A 27285-nucleotide genomic window follows, 5' to 3' on the forward strand; every position below is an offset into this window, starting at 1 on the left:
GAAACAACAAAATGTTATATTATCGGTATATGTGATTCGCGGGAGCGATGGATAACACGCAAACTGAATATTTTAAAATTCCGCGCCTCCTCGTCATGACCGATTTCGTCAGATTTACGGTGTATGCAAGGCTCGTCCAGAAATGAAAGTGACGGAAGTGGGACGTCCACATGAGGGAGCGTTTGGAAAAAAAAAATGTTGGTGTGGATCGGACGAGACAAGAGCCATTTATAATGACACAGTGTAGAGACAGTGGTTGATGCAGCGGAAAGAGTTCAGATTGGTAATACGAAGGTCGTCGGGCCAAGTCACTATGTGATAACTCTTTATTTCAAGTTTTGCGTTACTTATACTACATATAAGACGAGACAATGTTCAGTATATTGTACTTATTAATATTTTTTATGAAAGGCTTGAAAAAGGAAAGGTTATGAAACTTTAGGATAGCAAATAAGTTTCCCAAATGGGATTGTAAGGCGGCTACGAGAACTTTGTAAATGTATTCTTCTATTATTTTACCACTATCTTCTCCCGGCCACGTGTTGGTGTGACTCACTCTGGTTACTCTAAGAGAAACAAAAGAGGGCACGCGTTTCTAAGATGTATGGTAACTGGATGTACGTCGTAATCTCCTTCTCTCTCCTGTCTCTGTCCATCACGTCCTCGCCCTTTCTTTGTCCTTCTTATTTTCCCCCCCTTCATCTTCACCTGTCCCCTGTCTCCTCCTCTCTCTGTCCATCACCTTATCCCCCCTTTCTCTGTTTTTCTCATCCCTCGTGTCTCTCCATCTGCTCCTCCCAACCTCTCCATCTCTTACTGCTCAAACTCTTTTCCTTGTCTCTAACCATTGTGTCCTCCCATCTTTCTATGACCATTTTCTCCTTCCCTTCTCTCTCCATTTCCTCCTCCCCCCTCCCTCTGTCCAACTCTCCTTCCCGCTTTCAGTATCCCTGTCTTCCCATCCCTCTATCTGTCTCTTCTTCTCCTGACCTTGCTGATCTTGAGTCTCGTGTATTGTTATTGCTAATTCAGATTCTGTGATAGTACTCTATCATAAGCCGATGAGCCACAAATACAATTCTCCTGTTCGTTAATGATATTTCAGCATTATATATTTATATATTATACATATTAAAAATATATGGCCTATATGTGTCCAATGGTTTATTACAGGAGTGTATAAAATTATAATTAAATCGGTCGAGTAATTTTTGAGATCTCTGGTAACAACGTGTCTCCTTTATATATTACATTTTTATTTATACATTGCACAATTGAGAAATAAGTACATAAAAACACTCCCCTTCTCGAATGCAATGTTGTGTCAAAATTTCGAAGCAGTCGGTAAAGGACTTATGGAGATTTAAGAGTTTGAACAAACGAACTTTTTGTACCTATTTAGATTTCCTTGTTTGTCGTGCTCCTGCAGGTACACAAAAATACGATCGTATTCTTGCTAGATCTTTGCTTTTCCCTTTTCTTAAATATTATTTCCTGTAGTAAGGCAAGAGACGGTTACGATATATATCACGTTTACTTGCAGAGACTATTCAACTGAAAATCACAAACACGTGTTTCTGAATACTGGTAAACAATAAAATGCCTTATACCTCGCCCGGACTGCGCCAGAACTGCCCTCTTTTTCTTTGTTTCCTTATAAAAGGAAAAGGTTTGGAGCTCCGGTTTCCGTTACTTTCATCTTTGGCCAAGCCCTGATAACGTAATAGATCGGGTCAAAAGCACTGAGGACGAGAAGGCACGGCCCCTTGTTTTGTACAAACTGTGAAAAGAAACACGTAACTGCGTATCACGCTTCACAAGAAATCAGGCGAAAGGACAGAGTTCCGAGAAATTAGGGGCGGCGAGAGAACTTGTACAATCATAGGTCATTTTATCTGTGCGAAGCATCTTCATATAACGTACATCTACACAGATAAAGTGTTTCACAATTCTTATTATATTCTTATAGGCGTTAATAAGAACTTGGTGTGGCTCAGTGGCCTAGTGAAAATCATTAGACCACCTGTCGTCCCTGGAGATTCTTCGTATCACTCAATAGCGAAACTTAGGTTAAAGGCAAAGTTAACAATTCCCGTAGTTCGACTAGACTTCTATCCCCCGACCTCTTGCTTTCCATGCATGCACGTTACCATATTTTATATAGATTTTAAATAAAATTAATGTATCATGATCAAGATTCGAATTTTAAAACTTTCGCAAGGTAGTGAATGTTAAAACTAATTTCAGGCTTGCAGCTGGTCGTTAACGACAGAAAGCGTCATTTTGAAAGCAGTGGTTTCGAAACTGGTAGCCCTCATCATCAGATTATGAATGTTAATGAAAATTAATTATTTCCTTATTAGTTGTTTTAACATTGATGTTTTATCTTGTTGGCTTTTTTATGGTGAAGTTGCAAGTTGTCCTTAACTGTTAAAACCGTAAGACACTAAAAAATAACTCAATATAGTAATTGGAGTAATTCTTGTAATTACTTGAAATAGTAATGTTTTGCTCGTACTATAAAATATTGTCTAAATGTATAGTTTGCGTGTGTCGGTTCCAGGAAGTATAAAATGATGTCGAAGTTGTTCTTATTGAGACTTGGCCTGTTGTCGTTGTTGTTGTCGATTTGGTGAGAGAGACCAAACGTCAAGGTCCTCGGTCTCGTGGGATTAGGGAATAATGGGGAAGGAAGACCGTGCCATTTCAAAGGAAACATTTGCCTGAAGCGGCTTAGGGAAATAATGTAAAACCTAAATCAGGATGGGCTGACTCGGGACTGAACCGTCGGCCTCCCGAGTGCTGACCACTGCGCCACCTCCCTATGTGAACCTTGCTTTACGTGCCAAAATAAAATGAAACTCATCATCTTTGTTTGACAACTAAGAACCGATTATCACCCAGATTCTATGGCTATTTAAAATTATGTCTTCATTATGCAGTAATATATGCATTTTTTCCTTTAAGTAAAAATCATTGCATAAAAATAACAATAATGAACAAAAAATTGTAATAAAAAGCTCTATGTTCACTTGTACTAAAATATTGGAATGACTTTCTTTATAACTTTTAATGTTCCCTAACATTTAATATTTCTGGTAAAGTATACCCTAAAGTATGCTACATTTGTATCTTCATCTAGATCACCAGGCTCAACCTCTAGAAGCTGCACTAGCGGCTTGGTAGATGAAGTATCAGAGGCAAGATCTGCTTTCATTACCAAAGGCCACATCGTGCAATTCATTCCTGTCATTTGTGGCTTTACCTACGCCATCAAAAATTGACTGTACAGTGAGAAAAGAAGGCAGCTTGTACCCCAACGTCTGGCAAACTGTTTCTAATGTCATTGTTTGACACTTTATTGAACCATGTGGAACAGCACTGATGCACATCTGACAGATCACTTTAAGTGTTTAGGGAAGTTTCATCTCATATGTTTCCACACTACATTGTCGCAACACTCTTAAAACATTGGCGGTATTTTCATTAGGAAGGCATCATTATAATTTCATTAATAACTGAGAATGATATAGATTGCAATATAATTTATTAATCAGAAGTTCATATCATAAACGTAGAGTACGGTACAAGAATGAGTGGTAATGCCAAACTTTCAATGTAGCGAAAACTGACATATATATTGAAACACCCTACACCGAACAAATAAATTGTTTAAGATTTCATAAAACGAAATGAATCACTAACAACTGTACACGTGCAGGACACGCTCCAAACGCTCGATTTGAAAGCGAACTTCGAAATATTTACTATAATGGTGACGGGAAACAGATAAGTCTAGGACTGTCATTTGGGAATTTAAACATTTAAAGACAACATGATGAATGACTTGCATACTGTTGTAATTCAAGAGAGCTTCTGTATGTGAATATTTTACTAGCTTCTTCCGTTTTCGGACGATGGTTTTTTCTCAAGTTGTACCTACAGGCAATCAATATAGCTTGACTGATAGTATAACTTTTACTTGCATTATAAGATCTTAAATGTTATTTTTCAGTTATAATCCACTTTTGTTTTGTCTTGTTTCTTCATGACAGACATAATATCAGTTTGGATGTGAGAGACATGGTTTGTCACCAATTTTATATCTTTGATAAAAATCGATGTACGTCGTACGTAAAATTTAAGATTATCTTTTATTCTGAATGATCTATTGGTGATAACAGCAAAATACACAATAAACATTTAACGTAATATTGAATCATAAGGAAAATGTTAATAGGCATTATACTTCTAACTCTCCAGGGAGTTCAATCCATTCCGTTCTCTAAAGACTAGCCACAAAATTTCTGCCACAGTGCACGTACTTTTAATTTTTCATTGTCTTTTGTAGTTTTCACTGTGTAATTAATATTCTACCACGGGAATGAAAATGTAATATCCTGTGTAATTACTGTTATGGAAAAACGTTAGCTGCAAAAAGTTACAAATGAAAATAGGTATAACATAATAATCGTTTTACGTGCTGCGTTTCTAACATTACGTCGAAACCGACAACATGGCACTAGTGATGCATTACACTGCTATATCAAATATGTCTCTGTTTAGATGTTACAAAGTTTTCCGGCGAGGCAGTTATTAAACGTATTCATTCGCAACCACTGTTTCAGCCCATTATAGTGATCTCAGCTGACAGCTGCAACAACTTAAACTATTCAAAGACCAGTTGATATTTTAGAATACATTCTTTTCTCAAAAATGTTTGTAAAAACCAAATTATTGTTTTTAAAAAGTTATGCGTTCTGCTTCCTCACTACGCGTCAGTACATAATCATTCCCTTAAAGAGGATACTGTCCTCGTATCAGCTATGTTTGCGTACTTGACACGCATTTTAGGATAGGAGTCTTCGTCGTCTATGTTATAAAGGGCACAGGAATTCAGTGAAACAAAAACACTGCATCAAACGAAGTGTCTACGCTGACGTTCACTCGACATATTACAAGCAAATTATATTCTGTAAAAATTCCTATTCAATTCGTGCCAAACCACGCTGTTGACTTCTACTGTGCCTGATGTGACACATGGCAACTTACGTTGTACGACCGAATTGGGTGCTGCTACCAAAGATTGTATATGTAGTGTCAGAGATAAATTTTTACGTAATTTAGATATTCTGTGTTATGTTATTTAATTATAAACTATAACTACCGCTTTAAATTTGCTGTATTTCTAGGAGAGAAGAGGGAGAAGAAGCTTTATATCTTTTAAGATGTATATTCTACATAATTAATATCGCTACTGACATATTCTAATGTAACTGTTCGTATATATTCTTGTAAGCAGCTGGATCTGCCATATTGTTTATGACATTACATATCAACAAAAATGTCAGTTTCACTTCCTGCCTTCCCTAAATTCCACAGGTCTCTTGGAAAGGAAGGAAATACACTCTGTCTCTTCCTCCGCATCGGCCTGCACTCCCCAGCTCGGATGCTGTACCATTTTATCCACATATCACATCTTCTTCTCTTCCTAGAAAATCTCCAAACCCACCTCATTAATAAAAAACCCAGTTCGTTACTAAAAAAAATTATGTGTAGCAGTAAAAACCTTTCTTAAAACGGTAACATAAAATATTGTCAGGTATATGTAGATACGTTAATTAAGCTTGCATTGACCCACTTCGTGGTGTGGCAGGAAGAAGTGAACATTATTTAAAAACGAATATCGGTGTATGCAAAAGAAATGAAAACCGAATGTTTTCTCAGAGTTGAACTGTTCCTTAAACACTTTGTGTTTTTAAGGATGTCACTTGAGAATCGTATAATAGGTCGAAATCTTGATTATGAGTAAACAGATCTAGTAGCAGTCAATTTCTCGGATACTGCAGAAATGTGGACGCAAGTAAACACAAAAAAATAAGGTCTGCATTTGAGATAACTTTTTAATATAAAGCGTAGTATTCGCTGAGCCATACTGTGTCAGTCTCGTCTCCAAATTCGTATGGAAATGACGCTGTAGAGGGAGGGAGATCGGAAGGGCACTGCAAGATCTAAATTTTGAGTGTGGTTGGGAGTCGCATAAAGAGAGCTCAGTCGACAGCAGTCTAGTCCACAATAAACAAATCATAGGCCCGGATCCTAGTGATAGCAAACAATTTTAATCTGCCAGAGAGCAGGCGTGTACCACTCGCATTGCATGTGATCTTTTTATGAGGGAGCAACACAATATCTCAGAATAAACACGAACTGGCATGAGACGTGAGTTTCTCCCGGTATATAAAATATTCATACAAGTTTCGGGAATGCAGATAGTGATGTCTTCGACAAACGCTGAGTGCACGCCCTTTCCTCATATACTGCAGAAATATGTCACATGTTTTACGACCACCATCTTGGATTAGGATACTTTTATGACCCGTAAAGGACAGGTGTGTAATATATTCCTGGCAGTCGTGGCACGTCATACATTAACTAGGCCATCAGGACCAGGGAGGAATGGTGTGTTGACGATAACTATTATACACGTTTACAACAGCCGAGCAAATATTCTGCTGCAGAACATTGCCTTGGTATCAGTCGTCCTGTAGAATATAACAACACGGAGATTTTGACATGGAGTTGCAGTATTCGGACAGTGATTTTATGGAAGCAGTGGAGATTAAGTTTGTAAGTCATCTTATCGGGAAAAAGCGCATGTGTCTGCAGCATACAGGGTTTTAATTTTAAGTTGACAAATCAGAATAACTCAAAAAAGAAGCTTCACACGAAAAAATGTGTAGAATCCAAAGTTGATTATTTTCGAGAGACACATCTTCCGGTGCTAAAATTAGCCCGTCACCCCAGCCCCTTGGGGCTGGGGCGGGAGGCAACTTTAAAATTTCTAATGGGAAACCTCTCATTTTTATTGCAGAATCAGATTCTACATAAAAAACTACGTACATTTTGTCTTAAACAGTTGTTTTGATTCTAGGTAGTTGTCACTGTAATTCAAGAGAACCCATGTGCTCATTTTCTCGTGGAAACTGGTTACGGATAAATAAAAAACACTTATTTCCTTCATAAATTTTGATTCGCTAAAACTAAAACTCTTCCTCTCTCCCCATAGGGTGGGGTTTGAGAGAGAAGAATTAGAGTTTTACAAATGTTGACCCAATCCGAATCTGAGGAAAAACTTAATATGATATGAATATGTTCGTAAATGCAGAAATTATAGATCCATCTCATGGTGTATAAGAACAAACATCATGAGTAGTTCACAGTGTGAAGCCATCAATATGTCTGTTTAGAAGAACAAACAAATGTATCAAATAAAAGAAGTTAAAATGTAATTATGTTTGGAAGAACGTAAATGTTATCAGTGGCTGTATGACCGATGTATTGGCAGGAAATTTAATTATCATTTATTTGTAGTAAAGGGCCCCGTCTGTTGTGTCACACTCCTCTAAATTGCTTTTGAAGTGTGGTTAACTAACAGAAACGGTGGCGGGTGCAGAAATTCTGTATTTTTGTTCGTATTTTAAGTAGAGTCAGACTGTCAGACACTAGTACACTATGGACGAGAATATTTTTTAAAATTTTGTGCTACAAGTAAGTAACACAATTAACTCACTAATAATAACGAGATTGAAGACAATGAAATTATTTATTGACATTTCATTTTTATAATGTTGTCACCGGCATTTCCTTTTTGCCACTCTATTTTTGCGGTATGTTCACGGACCTCGAAGCAATACAAGCTTGATATGCAATTGTCCAACAGCTTTATCTCTTTGCTCTGAAGATTTATATTTACATATACAATTTATACAGCAGGTGAAATAATGTATGGGGAGAGTTTTAGGTCTATAAATTTCACATATAGCCTTCCTTCCCTAAAATGCAATTGCTGTCAAATAATGGCCACTGTTTATAAATAAGGGACTACTTAGCAATAGCAGTAAAGTGTTTCTGGGTGAGACAATTTCGCAAACTATTGTAGGTAGAGTCACTGAAAATTTTCTTATTTGCTGGGAGTATTGTGAAACTTTACCACTAGCTTGAAGTTACAAAATGTTGTTCAGCAGATCCTTTACATTTTCAGTATTATTTATTTTTTCAAAGCTTCAGCTTCGGCTCTGACGTTCTTTTTCGTCGCCCACTGTGTCACTTCACATATTACTTATGCAGCACATACTCTGGCTGTACCTTCTCATATTGTGTTGAAGTGGTTTTTTTTAAGTCCAACGTAACAGGTGTACTAGGCAACACAGAATAGAGTTCCACAATAATATTATAATAATATTTTTAATTCACAGATAAAGCGTGTGCTACAGGATTAAGGTGAGGCTGATTTCATTTCGTTTGACTCGCGCAGCGCGGTAAATCATGTATTAGCCACTCTATGAAACTTTAACTCCTCAGTTTGCAGACAACGCCTACACCGGAAGCAGTGTACAAAACGATACAAATTTTTTGTCTAGTCGACGTTAACTTTCAGTCAAAGCGCACATGTTACAAAAAGACAATTACTTACTCGAATCTAATGTATTGTTACGCTAACTTAAATAAGAGCTGCTTCTAAATAGCGCTCAAAGGCAATTGAGAATAATTCCTGCCTCTTCAGCCCTTTGAACTTTGCGAAACGCTTAATTATCAGAACCACTGTTGCGAGAGATGTATGAAAAATAGAAACAAAGGAAACAGAGAACAGCGGTCGGTGGCAGGTTGAAAAACTTACCCCCGAACGCTCTTGCCTGCATATTCCTCAAGAAAATCTGTATCTCATTCCTGATGGTATAAAATACGTGCGCCAGTTTTATTTTACATTCTCGTTGTGAGCTGGTATTTTTACGAAACAGTTACCGAGAGAGGTCGATCCTTCTTTCCACGAACAATACGAGACTGGAATAGAAGGGAGAACTCAGGGTACCCTCCGCCACACACCGTCAGGTGGCTCACGGAGTATGGATGTAGATGTAGATGTAGATGTAGATCAGTTCTCAAGACGCCAGACACGCAGCAGTGAGTAGGGCGGTTCAAATAAACTACACACATTAAAAAAAAAAAAAGTTTTACATCACCGCGGTTCCCAGAACTCCTGAACATAGAATTCGACTGCAGATATTGTACCACAGACACAGTCACTTTGACTATTCAGAGATGTCACTAAATCTGCCCAAATATGTAAACAACCATGCATGAGCAGCGCCTATTAGACGGAGACTGAGGGTCTAACACCCGATCAGTTCCAGTCATTCCACCAAGAAGGAGGTACACGGCTCGTGTTGTCTGTAGTTCAACGATGTCTAGACGTTCAATACCGCGGTACGATCGCGTCTCCATTGTTACTTTGTGACAAGAAGGGCTCTCAACAAGGGAAGTGTCCAGGCGTCTCGGAGAGAACCAAAGCGATGTTGTTCAGACATGGAGAGAGAAAGGAACTGTGGATGAAATGCCTCTCTCAAGCCGCCCAAGATCTACTACTGCAGTGGATGACCGCTATGTATTATGGCTCGGAGGAACTCAGACAGCAACGCCACCGTGTTGAATAATGCTTTTGGTTCAGCCACAATACGTCGTGTTACGACTCAGGCTGTGCGCAATAGGATGCATGATGTACAACTTCATTCTCGACGTCCTCGGCGAGGTCCATCTTTGAGACTACGACACCATGCAGCGCGGTACAGTAGGGCCCAACAACATGCCGAATGGACCGCTCTGGATGAGCATCACGTTCTCTTCACTGATTAATGTCGCATATGCCTTCAACCAGACAACCGTCGGAGAATTGTTTTTAGGCAACTCGGTCAAGCTGAACGCATGAGATATACTGTCCAGCAAGTGCAGCAAGGTAGAGGTTCCCTCATGTTTTGGGATGGCATTATGTGTGGCCGACGTACGCCACTGACGGTCATGGGAGGCGCCGTAAGGCCATTCTACGACCGATGGTGCAACCACATCGGCAAAGCATTCGTCTTCGTCTTCATGTACAACCCCCCCCCCCCCCCCCCACGATGTTACGGGATGTGAATGAGCCCATTACCCTTCCCAATCTACAACCTTCCCCATGCTTTTCTAGTCCACGTTTCTGCTTCGCCTCTAACAACACTATCGTCGACAGTGCTTTAAACTCATATCTGTATCCCTACCTTATCTTCGTTACTGGTTTTATCTTCATACAAATATCGGAAGTCTATTTTACAGACAGCTATAAAAATAAGGCGTAACTCTCCTATACATATTAGACAGCCACAGGCAACCATGCCGTCTTTCAAACTTTTAAACAACTCATTTTACTGCCAAATAATCAAATTCGGCACAGTCTTTTCGAAGTCTCACATCTTTGCATAGGTGTGACACCAAAATCTGCTGCTTGGTAGTATCCAGTAGTGTATTAGGGCATCCTTTCACAACGTAAAGGTTATGACTAATATCAGTGCGCTGCAGTTGTATGTATTTATATTCACCACATTTAAAGTGATTATGTTTTGTATCATAATAAATAAGGACAAACTTGTTCAATAACGTACCTGCACTTTATTTCTTCTGGCGACGAGAATATGACAAACTTCTACTGGGATTCTGTAATGTGTATCGAGCGTCAGAGGTTATTTCGTAGGTCCATTTATTTTGAACATGGACAGCTACCCATGCTTTTCTTAACTATTGACACACATTTCTTCTGTTTTTCATGACAATGTGATTCGTTCTCTTGATTTTTGTGCCTGACGATGAGAGGGGCTACAAGTGGGCCAGTAACGTTTTACCCTGTAGTAACTTTCGTCATTGTAATCCAAGTCAAATTTGTCTAAGAATGGTCTGTAGAGTGCACACAACGGGATGAATCAACCGTCAGACTACTGAAGATCGTATGACCCTGTTTTCCCAGTAACTATGAATGAATCAGCTTATGAACAATTTACTTATCAGCTAGGAAAAGACAATCGAGCAGGGATAGAAGCTGTCTTTAAAAGTAGATATATAGCAATGCACCATAATCAAATCGCACACGAATTTACAGAACGGATGTAGCATTTGAATTTCCATTGTGCCTGACATTTCTAGATTGTGGGAAAACGTTTGGTACAGTTTCAAGAAACTCTACTAAAACACCTTTGCAAGGCGTGGAGACAGTCTCAATTAATATAATGAAAAGCATATTCCTCAGTGCCATAGGTTTCATAGGATTACATCCAGATGCTGAGTAATTAAGAATTGAACGAGTAATCGGAAAAGAAGTTTGCACCCCACAAAAATTAATTTCAACAGATCCACAGCAAAAAGATGATGTGGTACAGGTTAATGGGAAACACTTGAAACGCCAGTGAGATAGTGAGAATTTTATTTTAATTCTGACTATCTGACGCTGTCAGGTATGGCCGCAGCTTTCGTATTTTTTGGTACGTTATGCTGTAACATTTAGTTTTAATTTTGTCCGTAGAAGGCGTTCCTTGTGACATCGAAACCTAGGTCACAAACTAATTTTGTTCGCGACTGAGGGCTGTATTTTTCAAAATTTTGCGAGAGTAAAGGCTTTACTACATATGAAATATATTTTCCTCACAAACAGTCTTTCCATCATACACACATCAAAAAATGTTTTCATCACCCCGGTTCGCAGAACTCCTAAAGATGGACATAGACATTGCATATTGTACCACAGACAAAGTCCCTTTCACTGTTAAGAGATGTCACTAAACCCATCCAACGATATAAACAACCATGCATGACCAGCGCCTGTTAGACGGAGGGGGTCCGACAGTCGATTACTTCCAGTCATTCCACTCCTCCGTACACGGCTCGCGTTGTCTGTAGTTCAACCATGCATAGACGGTCAATACCGCCGTTCCAACGCGTCCGCATTGTTACTTTGTGGCAGGAATGGTCACCAACAAGGGACGTGTCCAGGAGTCTCGGAGGGAACCAAAGCGATGTTGTTCGGACATGGACGAGATACAGAGAGACAAGAATTGTCGAATACATACGTCGCTCAGGCCGCTGAAGGGCTACTACTGCAGTTGATGACCGCTACCTACGGATTATGGCTCGGAGGAACCCAGACAGCAAAGCCATCATGTTGAGTAATGCTTTTCGTGCAGTCACAGGACGTAGTTTTACGACTCAACTGCGCGCAATAGGCTGCATGGCGGGCAACCTCACTCCCGACGTCCATGGCGTGGTTCACCTTTGCAACCACGACACGATGCAGCATGGTACAGTTGGGCACAGCAACACGCCAAATGGACCGCTGTGGATTGGTATTACGTGCCCTTCACCGATGAGTTTCGCATATGCTTGCTACCAGACAATCTTTGGAGACGTGTTTGGGGGCCACCGAGTCAAGCTCAACGCTTGAGACACACTGTCCAGCAACTGCAGCAAGGTAGAGGTCCCCTGATGTTTTGGGATGGCGCTGTGTGGGGCCGACGTACGCCGCTGGTTGTCATGGAAGGCGCCGTAATAGCTGTACCATACGTGAATGCCAATCTACGACCGATAGTGCAACCATATCGGCAGAATACTAGCGAGGCATTCGTCTTCATGGACGCGTCTTCAGTTCGCGGTCCCATCATGCATATCTTATGAATGATTTCCTTCAGGATAACGACATCGCTCGACTAGAGTCTCCAGAATGTTCTCCAGAAAGGAATTCTATTGAACATATCTGGGACAGATTGAAAAGGGCGGTTTATGGACAACGTGACCCACTAGCCTGAGGGATCTACGCCGAATTGCCCTTCAGAAGTGTGACAATCTAGGCCATCAGTGCCTTGATGATCTTGTGGATTGTATGCCACGACGAATACAAGCTAGCATCAATGCAAGAGGACGGTACAATAGTCTGGACCACCACCTCTGAAGATCTCGCTGTATGCTAGTACAACATGCAATATGTAGTTTTCATGAACATTAAAAGGGCGAATATGATGTTTATGTTGATCTCTTTTCTAATCTTCTGTACAGGTTCTGGAACTCTCGGAACCTCGGTGATTCAATACTTTTTTTGGTGTGTGTATCTTCCGTGAGTAGCAGTTTTTTTTTTTTTTTTTTTTTTTTTTTTTTTTTTTTTTTTTTTTTTTTGGCGGTAGTCACATAATAGCTCCCATCGTCTTGTAAAAGTTGTATACGAGTAAATAAGAACTGGAAACTACTGTTCGTTTCTCATTCCGTCCACTGTTCTTATTTAACTTAACTTAATTTTGCCTCTACTTTAGTATCTTTTTTATAATATTCCAAGGTATCAATTTGTAACACATTCCTGTTTGCGAAGAATGGAAATAAGAAAAAAAACTGTGTGTCTACTTGCAAATCTTGTTATTCCATCTCCGGACAGAGTATGCCCTGACAATGCAAAAAGTAATGTAGTGGTTATGAGCGTTACGCTATGGATCTACTTTCTACATGAATAATTAGTTGCTCTACATGAATTAATAGTTTCCTTACATGATCGTCTGCACATATGACTTTTTTTCACTATACGCGCCGTGTACGTTGGAACATACTATCTAAAGTCAGTTAGGATGCTAAACAAATATGTACTATATCAGTGTTTTTTAGAAAGTTGAGAAGGGATTTGGAAGTAACTAATTTGCAAAATCGCTACAATGCAATACTGCTCCGTACAGCGTCATTTGCTCACTAATGTTGACACCGAGCAGAAATATGTAAATATACACCAGCTTATAAAGATAACTCCGCACCCACAATCCTGACGAAAGTGTTTCAAGCTCCACTCTGAGTTTGAATGCCCAGTTGCTGGTCAGAGTTAAATTTGATGGTGTTCCATATTGCATTTGTAAAAATGAATATGTTGCACGATCTTATGGTACACCTTGCTAATGTAACTATCTTAGGTGTGGCTCTGATTTTTTTAAAAATTGCTACAGACTGTATGATGACTTATACATGTAATTATCTTATCAATTTCCCATGTGTTCTTGTTTCAGCGAACAAAGCCTCTGTCAGGAAGTTGATTGTGTTCCATTGTGAAATTAATATGCGTGCGAAACTTGTAACATTTTATAGAAGGTACTGCACGGATATTGTTAAAAAATATAAGCGCTGTGTAAATTTTTACTTATAACACTGAAAATCGTGTACTAGAGGATATGGTGAGGAAAGGAATGTTATATTTTACTATCTCCTATGTCGTAAAGCGGAAGACTCCCCACGGATTTATCACAAGGCTGGTACCTTGAAGGAATTTACGATGACAGTAAAAGGGTAAAGAATGTCTCAAGCAGAAATAAAATTTTAATTAATCTCAAGGAGAACAAATTGCGCGGTTTTAAGTTGCTCATTACGTCTGGCATTGCTAAGAAAGTTTATTCCACGAAGAATTGAATGAATTTGTTGGACTACCTGGGAAAGTTCTACTTTCATTTCGTTAACTACGTAATAGAGATGTTAGTGCTTCGAGACAGTAACATCACAGATGTTTAACTGGGTTAATAGGATGTAACTAAATATTCAACAATTTCCTTACTTTCCGGAGTAGAGGCGCACTGGAAGTCTCACTGCGGTAGCAGAGTCAACTTGAAACTACATCACGGAATTCTTGTTATTCTGGCTTGTATCCAAAATAGAGCAGCATATTTGTTCGGAAGTTTGCTGTCTCTGTGTGCGCTCTTTGCTGGATCATTATTTTTGTATTCTTTGCCTCTGTCCTCAACGTACACTCCACACGTGTTATGAATTATTCATTTGCAGTATATTCTGCACGTCTTCAGATCTAACCCCCATTGTCAGCAACTCGAGAACGACACAACTACAAACAAGGTACGATTATTTTCTATCGTACCGATGCGCATCATCTAGAATTGCTTAAAATTAAAATAACTGCTCCTGATATTGACTACTAGTCACAAATAATTCGTATTCCATTACTTGGCGTTTTTTAAACTTACGGAATAAATAGCTAGATGAAAGTCTGAGTAGCGTGTTCGACTTTTTTTAAATCGAAAAATCGACCCCAAAAATTATGTGTGCAACCATCATTCTATTGGTAGTATTGATCCTCACGTAACAGTGGAGGATACAACGTTTCAATAAAATCGGAAGAATTAACTTGTGGTACGGAAATGTCAGGTAATATCGGGTAGCAGAATGTATCGGACAACAGTTATTTCTAAATGTAGTTTTGGCGGAAGCGCCTAACACAGTGAGAACTATGGCAGAGTAAAAGCGCTCACGCGATTTCACGAGGCGTGCTTAAAAAATAATGCCTCTGATATTTTTATGCAAAATCTGTCAAAGCTTTTTGAATCAAACAAACAGTATTAACACGAGTCGAAAATGCTCTTATGGGAGCACAAAAAAAAAAAATGCGAATATCCTCCTGTTTATTTAAAGATACTGCATGAAAAGAGGGGCACCAGCAGCCTCGTTCTACGTGCCTCAGCAACTAAAAAAAAATTCCCCAAGTTTTGGCATGCGAATGTATTCGCGCTTTATTAAGATGCAACACATCTCTCAATCCCAGAAGCTCCCCTAACTATAACTCACCCACTAATCTATCGCTGTAACGCGCTCATACCCACTCACTCTCACTTGCGCATTCTCACTCATTCATCAACTACTCTCATTGCCATTAGCTCGTTGTCTCCGTATAGCTGTCACTGTCTCTTGTCTTATAAACACAGTATCCTTCGTTCTTTCGTACCACTGTTGTCCCCTCGCGCTGTCACTGTCTCGCTGGTACCAACTCATTTATTCCTTTCAACTGCTGCGGTTATTTTCACTGTCACTATTCCTCTCTACCAAGTTGTCATTGTCACTCGCTTCCATTTTCTTCTTCTTCTCTTTATTCCTATCCCACGTTTTCCCTAGCCTAGTTCTGTCACTTTCAGTCTTCTTCCACAGCCATTGTGTCCCTCTATTTCTGTCACTAAACTATTGTCTCCTTCGCTCTTGCTATACGACACCAGTGCCGACTATCTTACTTTTTTGTCTCTTTCCCACTGCCATTGTCTTCTTCTCTCTTACCACAAAAAAGCGCTTATATGTTCGCATGCCAATATTTAAAGCAAATTTTTAAAGATGCTGAGGAATGTATAAAGAGGCAGTTGGTAATTCTCATCCAGAGCCTTTTAAACTAACAGGAACGTACTCTCATTTATTGTTTTCACTGGTTCCCTTCATTTCCCTGCAGCAGCAGGAGATGTAACTGATATGAAACGAAATTTACTGGTGAGCAAAGTTAACGTAGTTTACTTATGTGGAATTGACGTGCACATTAATTTTGCATATGCTTTCGTACTGCAATATGAGGTTCTCTGGTGGTAGCAGAGACGGTTTACAGCACATTCCTCCGTGCTAATTTACTCTGTAATCTACGTTTTTGCCTGACACCGGATCTTACATGTGTATTTTCCATGTACAAGTAGGGTAACTTTCAACATTTGGATCTCGGAAATGGATAAAGATATGGGTTTTTCGGATTTCAAAAGATTTTATCCATTATCGAAAAAAAACCAAAACTTATTTTTTGGTTGCCAAAACCCACCCGCGGATTCCTAAATGGTTGTGCACGCAAATGACTGTAATTTTTACGAGGTACTCCTAAGATCCTGGTATCGAATAAAGCTGATATGGGTCTCTCATCACCCAGCATAGAAGCTCAAATGGCTCAAATGGCTCTGAGCACTATGGGACTTAACTTCTGAGGTTATCAGTCCCCTAGAACTTAGAACTACTTAAACCTAAGTACGTCACACACATCCATACCCGAGGCAGGATTAGAACCTGCGACCGTAGCGGTCGCGCGGTTCCATACTGTAGCGCCTAGAACCGCTCGCCCACCCCGCCCGGCAGCACAGAAGCAGAGAGTGCTGAGAACACTCGTACACCGAGCCAAAACACTCTCTGACTCAGAAAGCCTGACAGCGGAATTAGAACATCTACGAAGAGTGTTCACAGATAACGGATACTCCACCAGGGACATCCACAAAGCTCTCCATCCCACCAGAAGACCTGAGGCTACAGGAGAGGAGCAGGAAGAAGAGACCAGGAAAGTAGCTTTTCTACTCTATGCTGGGCCTATATCTGCCAATATCAGCAAAATCTTGAAGAAACGCAATATCAAGAGTGTGTTCTGCCCAACTAACAAGATAAGGACGCTCCTTGCAACTGTCAAGGATGATTTGAGGTTAAGGAAATCTGGTGTCTACCATATACCCTGTGAATGTGGAATGCCTTACATCGGTCAAACTACCAGAACAGTTGAAATAAGATCTAAAGGAAGCCAGAGACATACCAGGGTACGACAGGTAACTAAATCTGCAATAGCAGAACATTGCCTGGAACTTGAACACACCATGGATTATGACAAAACCAGGGTTCCTGGCTCAAACCCCCTGATTCTGGGCTAGTATCATTAATGAATCGATATAAATCAAGATGGCGGAAAAATTGATCAAACGGGAAGTAGGATATCAAATTTTAGTGCGACTTAATCACAGTAAAGCATACAGCGATCCAAAGTTCAAAAAATCACGAATTGAAAATAGTCTCTGACATCGTCTTTTTTATTTTACTTTATGACCGGTTTTAATATATGACACCAACATCAAAAATGCGTCCGTCTTACTTAAATAGAAAATTAATCATGAAAATACTAGCTGAGATAGGGACTTCCAAATCGGGCAAAGACATGATAAAACTGTGATAAAACATAATTTACCCTTGATGTATGACCTCTGTTGGCATACTGTCACAGAATACATGCTAATGCTGACGATACATTACGTATCAAAAGTTTCATTACGTTCTTGTCACATTTGGCCGTAGCTGTCTTAGTTAAACGTCCCTTTTATGACTTATGCACTATATTGTAACAAATAAGCCCTCGGTCACAAATATTAAGTCAAAATTGACCTGGTTTCGACGCTACTATGAGCGTCGTCTTCAGAATTAGACTAACTGTACTAAAACATTAGGTATATAGTACATCAATAAAATTAAAGTTTGTACTGACTCGATGGCGATGAAAACCAAAGAGCTCCTGCTGTGAAATGAAATGGTTCCCTCGAAACTCGCTGTGTGGCTGGCAACAGTGAGGTTGCAATCACACCGCTCTCTTCGCAGCTCACGGAGCTCAGTTCAAAGCAGGAATCATCATTGAAGACAATTTTTCTGTACTCAATGAGACTCCAGACGTAATGTGCGAATGGGGTTGTTCCCGTACAGAAGCCAATGGTAGTCGGCACAAGAGATGATGTGAGCCCATCCCCCTTTCTGTTAGCCCTCTGTTAAGGGTCCTTGTGATCACTGAAGCACCAGTTGCAATTCGGATCGATGATGATGATGAGTAATTTGGCGCTCTGAGTGCCTGCCTGACGACTGCTCGTTTCTGAGGCTCTGTCGTCTCTCTAGGTCGAGCAATTGCTTCTTGGTGCTATTTTCGGCCATGGTTCACCCAATTATGCCAACATCGTGGAATGGTGGTGTCCCCCGTATTCAACTATCAAGCGATTTGCAGATTTCTTTAACCGGCTCCTTTGAGTCTCTACACGTCTGCCATCAAAACTGAATATAAATCTGTGGCCAGTTTGCCTGCTATCTTTTTTTGTCTTAGAATATACCTACATAAAAAATTATGATTCTTAAAGAAAATGTACATACTACTTTTCGTTCACACGCCTGTCTGTTAGGCATAATTACTGTCCAGCTCAGTACACGGAATGATGTTCTCATATCGACATGACCCCGGCTTACCATTTTTCCCAGCTGCGAGGTCAAGTGGCACTGCAGCTTTGAGTATTCATTCATCCATTGGCCGACAAAGTTTACAATCTAGCATTTTCCATCGATACCTGTATGAATTTCAATTTCTGACCAGTTTGGGTGTCTGGTATCTTTTCTTAGAATGTACCTACATATAATTTTTCTTTAATGTACATACTACTCTTTAGTCGTCTGGCGCACAGAAATATGTCTATCCAGAATCCAAAAGGCACGTGCCACTAGTTCAACGCAAAAGATAAACATGGTCTGTATTAGGCAGTACTGTGATTTTTATTTTTACATTTATTTAACTGATGGAGACTGTGGATCCCCACAAATACAAACTTCTAATGCAATAAGTGGCATTGCTACATTATAAATTTCGTAATTTATAATTCTGAGCTACACTACCATAAAACACTACACTACACAACACTATAATACGCTACACTAATGCGGTTGGTAGCAGACGTAAGCTAGATTTTGTCATTTGCCTGGATATTTAACCCCTGGAACACTGAGGCGCAGCTAAATATTCACAGGGCTGTCCTGTTGCGCCAGCATAATCATATAGCAACATGTCTCACACATTACAGTCCCATACACTCTGCAGTTGCACTGGACACGATACTCTCCTACAGCGCAAGAGAAGGCGCCATTGAGGACTGGAGAAGAAAACTCTCTCCGATTAGGTGACTTAACAACCTTCCAGTGCAAGAGAAGGCGCCATTAAGGACTGGAGAAGAAAACTCTCTCCGATTAGGTGACTTAACGACCTTACAGCGTGTCCCAACCAGCGGCGACATACGATTCTATCTGTACCACAACTTCTACTTATTCAATTGTGATCCTCAACAGTTAGATGGATGAAAAATGTCTGGCACTCAATTGTGTTTTTTGTTCATTTGCGTAGTGACTAGTAATTTATTCGCAACAAGTCTTTAACGTACCTGTTGAATAACTAGTTTTAATATCGAGAATAAGATTTTCACTCTGCAGCGGAGTGTGCGCTGATATGAAACTTCCTGGCAGATTAAAACTGTGTGCCCGACCGAGACTCGAAATCGGGACCTTTGCCTTTCGCGGGAAAGTGCTCTACCAACTGAGCTACCCAAGCACGACTCATTCCCCGTCCTCACAGCTTTAACTCTGTCAGTACCTCGTCTCCTACCTTTCAAACTTAACAGAAGCTCTCGTGCGAACCTGCAGAACTAGCACTCCTGAAAGAAAGGATATTGCGGAGACATGGCTTAGCCATAGCCTGAGGGATGTTGCCAGAATGAGATTTTCACTCTGCAGCGGATTGTGCGCTGATATGAAATTTCCTGCCATGTTAAAACTGTGTGCTGGACCGAGACTCGGATAAGTTTGGAAGGTAGGAGACGAGGTACTGGCAGAATTAAAGCTTTGAGGACGGGGCGTGGGTCGTGTTCGGGTAGCTCAGTTACTTTTAATATGTTTGTCATCGACAGCAAAGTCTAATCTTGCTCTCCTTCCAACTCTCATCCTTTTGTGAATGAGCTATATATAATTATGTCAGTATTTAATGTACGTATTTCTAATGGGAAAGTACAAATCGGTCTAATGATTTAGTCACTACAAATCTAATTCTAAGGGGACGACAGAAATATTTCATCCAGTGATAAATATTTGGATCACTAAAAACGCTAAGAATGGGGTGGAGATACTGATATTACTCTTTCTCTTTCTTCCTGAAGTCTCTTACTCTAGACTGATAGACACTGTTCTCTTGTATGCAGTTTGCTTAACCATCGAACAAGTAAGATTTACAGTCATCTCCCCTATCACTGTTTGCCCTTGTTATTCCTATCTGATGTCGGTTTGTAGTAGGCCTACTAGCCTTCGGTATTTAGCAGATGAGACACGTTGCTGTACTTTACAGCGGATCTTGAAATCGAAAAGCGTTTTGCTCTCCCGCTCTTCTGTCTCTATCTCCCCACCTCTTTTCTTTCCTGCCTTCCTCCCCTTTTCTCTCCATCTTCTTGGCGTACCTAGCGGTCAGTAACATAAAGAGCTGCTTGTACCGATGGGTTTTATGCAGTCCGCAGTGCTTTCAAATACCACACGCAAGATTTTCATATTCTTTTGCTTCTATGTGCAACTATTAATCCTACAGGAAAAATGAGTAGGACCTTTTCTTACGGAATTGAAATTTAATGCAGTCAAATAATTTACCCTCTCCCCATGAACCATGGACATTGCCGTTGGTGGGGAGGCTTGCGTGCCTCAGCGATACAGATAGCCGTACCGTATCTGTTGAGAGGCCAGACAAACGAGTGGTTCCTGAAGAGGGGCAGCAGCCTTTTCAGTAGTTGTAGGGGCAACAGTCTGGATGTTTGACTGATCTGGCCTTGTAACACTAACCAAAATGGCGTTGCTGTTCTGGTACTGCGAACGGCTGAAAGCAAGGGGAAACTACAGCCGTAACTTTTTCCCGAGGACATGCAGCTTTAATGTATGATTAAATGATGATGGCGTCCTCTTGGGTAAAATATTCCGGAGGTAAAATAGTCCCCCATTCGGATCTCCGGGCGGGGACTACTCAAGAGGACGTCGTTATTAGGAGAAAGAAAACTGGCGTTCTACGGATCGGAGCGTGGAATGTCAGATACCTTAAACGGGCAGGTAGGTTAGAAAATTTAAAAAGGGAAATGGACAGGTTGAAGTTAGATATAGTGGGAATTAGTGAAGTTCGGTGGCAGGAGGAACGAGACTTTGGGCAGGGGAATACAGGGTTATAAATACAAAATCAAATAGGGGTAATGCAGGTGTAGGTTTAATAATGAATTAAGAAATAGCAGTGTGGGTAAGCTACTACAAACAGCATAGTGAACGCATTATTGTGGCCAAGATAGACACTAAGCCCACGCCTACTACAGTAGTACAAGTTTATTGGCCAACTAGCTCAGGAGATGACGAAGAAATTGGTGAAATGTATGATGAGATAAAAGAAATTATTTAGGTAGTAAAGGCAAACGAAAATTTTATAGTCATGGGTGACTGGAATTCGTCAGTAGGAAATGGGAGAGAAGAAAACATAGTAGGTGAATATGGATTGAGGGTAAGAAATGAAAGAGGAAGCCGTCTGGTAGAATTTTGCGCACAGCATAACTTAATCATAGCTAACACTTGGTTCAAGAATCATGAAAGAAGTTTGTATACATGGAAGAACCCTGGAGATACTAAAAGGTATCAGATAGATTATATAATGGTAAGACAGAAATTTAGGAACCAGGTTTTAAATTGCAAGACATTTTCAGGGGCAGACGTGGACTCTGACCACAATCTATTGGTTATGAACTGTAGTTTAAAACTGAAGAAACTGCAAAAAGGTAGGACTGACTAAACCAGAGGTTGTACAGAGTTTCAGGGAGAGCATAAGGGAACAATTGACAGCAATGAGGGAAAGAAATACAGTAGAAGAAGAATGGGTAGCTTTGAGGGATGAAATAGTGAAGGCAGCAGAGGATCAAATAGGTAAAAAGACGAAAGCTAGTAGAAATACTTGGGTAACAGAAGAAATATTGAATTTAATTGATGAAAGGAGAAAATATAAAAATGCAGTAAATGAAGCAGACAAAAAGGAATACAAAGGTTTCAAAAATGAGATCGACAGGAAGTGAAAAATAGCTTAGCAGGGATGGGTAAAAAGGACAAATGTAAAGATGTAAAGGCTTATCTCACTAGGGGTAAAAAGATACTGCTTACAGGAAAATTAAAGAGACATTTGTAGAAAGGAGAACCACTTGTATGAATATCAAGAGCTCAGATGGAAACCCAGTTCTAAGTAAAGAAGGGAAAGCAGAAAGGTGGAAGGAGTATATAGAGGGTCTATACAAGGACGATGTACGTGAGGACAATATTATGGAAATGGAAGAGGATGTAGATGAAGATGAAATGGGAGATATGATACTGCGTAAAGAGTTTGATAGAGCACTGAAAGACCTGAGTCGAAACAAGGCCCTCGGAGTAGACAACTTTCCATTAGAACTACTGACAGCCTTGGGAGAGCAAGTCCTGACAAAACTGTACCATCTGGTGAGCAAGATGTATGAGACAGGCGAAATACCCTCAGACTTCAAGAAGAATATAATAATTCCAATCCCAAAGAAAGCAGGTGTTGACAGATATGAAAATTGCCGTACTATCACTTTAATAAGTCACAGTTGCAAAATACTAACGCGAATTCTTTACAGACGAATCAAAAAACTGATAGAAGCCTTCCTCGGGGAAGATCAGTTTGGATTCCGTAGAAATGTTGGAACACGTGAGGCAATACTGACCCTACGACTTACCTTAGAAGAATTAAGTAAAGGCAAACATACGTTTCTAGCATTTGTGGACTTAGAGAAAGCTTGTGACATTGTTGACTGGAATACTCTCTTTCAAATTCTAAAGGTGACAGGGGTAAAATATAGGGAGCGAAAGGCTATTTACAATTTGTACAGAAAGCAGATAGCAGTTATAAGAGTTGAGGGGGATGGAAGCGAAGCAGTGGTTTGGAAGGGAGTGACACAGGGTTGTAGCCTCTCCCCGATGTTATTTAATCTGTATATTGAGCAAGCAGTAAAGGAAACAAAAGAAAAAGTCGGAGTAGGTATTAAAATCCATGGAGAAGAAATAAAAACTTTGAGGTTCGCCGATGACATTGTAATTCTGTCGGAGAGAGCAAAGGACGTGGAACAGCAGTTGAACGGAATGGACAGTGTCTTGAAAGCAGGTTATAAGATGAACATCAACAAAAGCAAAACGAGGATAATGGAATGTAGTCGAATTAAGTCGGGTGATGCTGAGGGAATTAGATTAGGAAATGAGACACTTAAAGTAGTAAAGGAGTTTTGCTATTTGGGTAGCAAAATAACTGATGATGGTCGAAGTAGAGAGGATATAAAATGTAGACTGGCGATGGCAAGGAAAGCGTTTCTGAAGAAGAGATATTTGTTAACATCGAGTATAGATTTAAGTATCAGGAAGTCGTTTCTGAAAGTATTTGTATGGAGTGTAGCCATGTATGGAAGTGAAACGTGGACGATAAATAGTTTAGACAAGAAGAGAATAGAAGCTTTCGAAATGTGGTGCTACAGAAGAATGCTGAAGATTAGATGGGTAGATCACATAACTAATGAGGAGGTATTGAATAGAATTGGGGAGAAGAGGAGCTTGTGGTACAACTTGACTAGAAGAAGGGATCGGTTGGTAGGACATGTTCTGAGACATCGAGGTATCACCAATTTAGTATTGGAGGAAAGCGTGGAGGGTAAAAATCATACAGGGAGACCAAGAGATGAATACACTAAGCAGATTCAGAAGAATGTAGGCTGCAGTACGTACTGGGAGATGAAGAAACTTGCACAGGATAGAGTAGCATGGAAAGCTGCATCAAACCAGTCTCAGGACTGAAGACCGCAACAACAACAACAACAACAACAAATATTTTACTGGAATTTGTTTTTGCTAGAAACTGTAATTTCCAAAATATTCAAGGAAACCCCATAAAGGTGACCATCGATCGCGTTTTCTTTGAATAACTCAGAAACTATGGCCTCCAGCTAAAAAGTATTAATTTAATATTTAATTACTTTAAATTTCCTCCGAAATGTCCTGTTCCTTTTTATCTGTGGGACTAACAGTTTGCGAGTTGCAAGTGAGAAAATATGAAAATCTGAGACGTGTTTTTAAGGCGTTGTCGGTTGCATAAAAGCCATCATTAGGGGCAGCTGAATCGCCCGTATGATCACAACTAATATTTATTGTGTTATGTAGAAAATACTCTCTACCACATTCTGCAATTCCTTACAGTCATTAGACTACAATATTTCCCTAAGTACTACAACACCGTGGCGAAAATCGGATATGTCCCAAGTGTTAGAATCCTACGGACAAAACAATAATTGAGTAGAATGAGTAATTCTTCTGATAGTTCTGTATCTCAAAACTGTGTAGTTTCTATTTCACTCTTGCAGAATTGGTAGGGTGAAAATGAGCGAGAAGGAAGACGATGTCTTTTCTCATCGATACTCTCTTCTATTTATCCAAATTTAAAGAGAACTGCCATAATTGAAAACGCTACTGTCCTTATTATGAGAGAAGATTTCTAATACACATCAGTGACCAACGTTCCTAACAACTTCGCGTCCCAGCGGAGTGGATCCAAGTGAAGAATATCAGGCATCAACAAACAGGACCAGGATGTTACTGTGAGGAAATCCATAGCCCAAACTACTGTGCACTTCGTATTATGTACGGCATTGAAAGTATACTGAATCATGTTTTTTTTTTTTTTTTTTTCGCAAACACTATAATTCGTAGTCAGTGGTCATCTACAAATAATTGTTATTAGTCACGGTTGTTTCGTCAGTTCCTCAGGTAATTTATTCGTCATTCCAACCATGACGATACCCTCTCCTTTTCTCAAAAATTCGTAACGTACTACAGCACACAAAACGGTTGTAAAAAATCTTGAAAAATTTCAAGGTTCCGCTTTCGCAGAGAAGACTTGGATTTTTAAGACAGTGGAACGTGTGAGGGTAAAAAAAAATGATGTAACGAAATATTTTGGAATTTGTCATTGACACGGTCGACAATACTGAAGTAGAAAGATAATATGGATGTAAAACAAGGCGGAACACAGAAATGCTGGAGAGATGAGTTTCATCGTCTTGAAGAATACTTATTGAAGTAGCTTAGTCAACGTGGAAGAGAACAGGTATCTGTTGGAGATAACATGCTTATAAAAAGGCTACGTAATTCACTATTAGCGAGATCACTGGTTCTCCAAAAGTATGGAGTGACTCACTAACTTTAAAAATTCGTTTTTCAGAAGATTATGGAAGAAAATGCCAGCATTGATAACACAATTTGTTCATCATGGGGATCGGAATGTTTTAATTTGTGTTCTGGCACATTTGTTAATTTGAAATATGAAAATAAATATAAAACGAAAACACAGGTCAAAATTAAATTTATTTTGAGTTGTAATTTTTAGTTTCAATATTCCTTGTGCAAAGAAGCACGTATATTATTAAAATTGTAAAAAAATTTGATATTCTACTTTTATTTCAACTTTTTCCTGAGTCCCCCTTGATCATCATAGCCCGAAAATTTTGCGAGTTGCCTTGGATTTCGAACTGGCGGGGAGTCGACAATAGATGTAAGGGAGGCAATTGTAGCTTGGAACATTTTAGACGTTCACTGATGGCCATCTCTGCAATAGAAGTTGAATATATTTTCTAATTCCATTTTTAATTGATAGCATTGACATTCGTGTGCTGTATTTCTTCTGAAAGAACAAAATTTATTCCGAAAAGTAAGGCTTTTTCAAATGTGAAAATATGTTACAAGGTACAATAACGTCATGAATCTATAAAAAATATTTTATTAAAATGTGAAAGCCTTGAAGTCGAGAGGTGCTTGTCAACTCTTCTTTTGGAAACGAGCACAAATTTCTATTTCTAAGCTAAGGAAAATTGTCAGATACACGTTACGTTTTATAAGACATTCTGTTTCAAGGTAGAGGACAGTGCCAGATAGAGGAAATATGATATGACCACCCAGACATTATGTATTTATTTTCAAAATAAATAGAACTTTACTCATCATAAAATTCTTCAACCGAAGATTTAAGAATACATTCCAAATAGTTTTGATATATTATGCATTACTTAAATATGTAGAACACAAAACATTTACATGTGCTGCACAAAACACAACCTCATGTTTCACAACAAAAACAGTGATAACGGCAGAAAATATTTGTGGCGGTCTCGAGTACGCGACCCTTCTAATTATTTCAAATTCTGTCACTAGATTGCATCACCGACCAGAGAACATCGTATATTACTACAGAGTGGCACAAATAAAAAAGGCCCGGTAAAGAGAGTTGCAGGGTACAAAGAAACACAGACAGGCAAGGAAATACAGTACGAACCCGATTATAAAAGACGCTGAAGGCGAGCACGATTCGTCTCTTGACACATTTGGACCCTGGTCAGCAAGTTACTGAAGGCGGTTCAAACCTGTTGGAACTGCTGGAATTGCCGCAGACCCATCCGAAACGTACTTCTGCAGTTATTGAAGACTGTGCGGGTTGTAGCAACACACATTAGACTTCAGGACTCTGCACACAAAGTAATCACTCACGGACAGATCAACTGACCTGGGTGGTCAGCTAGGGCGGCGACCAAACTGACCTCTGCTAACAGCTAATTCAGGCGTGAGGATTGTTTAATTGTACTCGAAGGTTCGGGCGGCTGTGTCGGCAGTTAGTCTATCCTGTTGAAAGTAACTGTACGTCTTTTTCTCCTCCGTTAATGGTCCCACGAGAGGTTTCAGAATGTATCCATTCGTCCGGGTCCCTTTTATTTTCCCCACCCAGTAGGTGTACTGTTCTCAAAGTACAACAATCTCTCCTAACACAGAACGCTTTCTTAAACCTTTATGATCTTCCATAACTACGACTGGAGTACTGATGTGTCCTGCCGTACTACTAAAATCGTTATCCAAGACGGTATATGGATGCACGTTAAGTTTCTGAGATTATCATCGGCAGAGCATTGCATTCCAGTGCAACCATTGGTTCTGCACGTTTCTTCTTACACGTAC

The 27285-nt window shown here is 39.7% G+C and overlaps 1 long non-coding RNA gene across 1 annotated transcript in view; it reads left to right on the plus strand.

The window, feature by feature from the left end:
* Nucleotides 1–27285, plus strand: part of LOC126284741 (uncharacterized) — a 587812-nt gene that overhangs the window by 404923 nt on the left and 155604 nt on the right. The gene's annotated exons all lie outside the window — the stretch shown is intronic.

Source organism: Schistocerca gregaria, chromosome 8 (genome assembly GCF_023897955.1).
Source record: "Schistocerca gregaria isolate iqSchGreg1 chromosome 8, iqSchGreg1.2, whole genome shotgun sequence".
Lineage (NCBI taxonomy): Eukaryota > Metazoa > Arthropoda > Insecta > Orthoptera > Acrididae > Schistocerca > Schistocerca gregaria.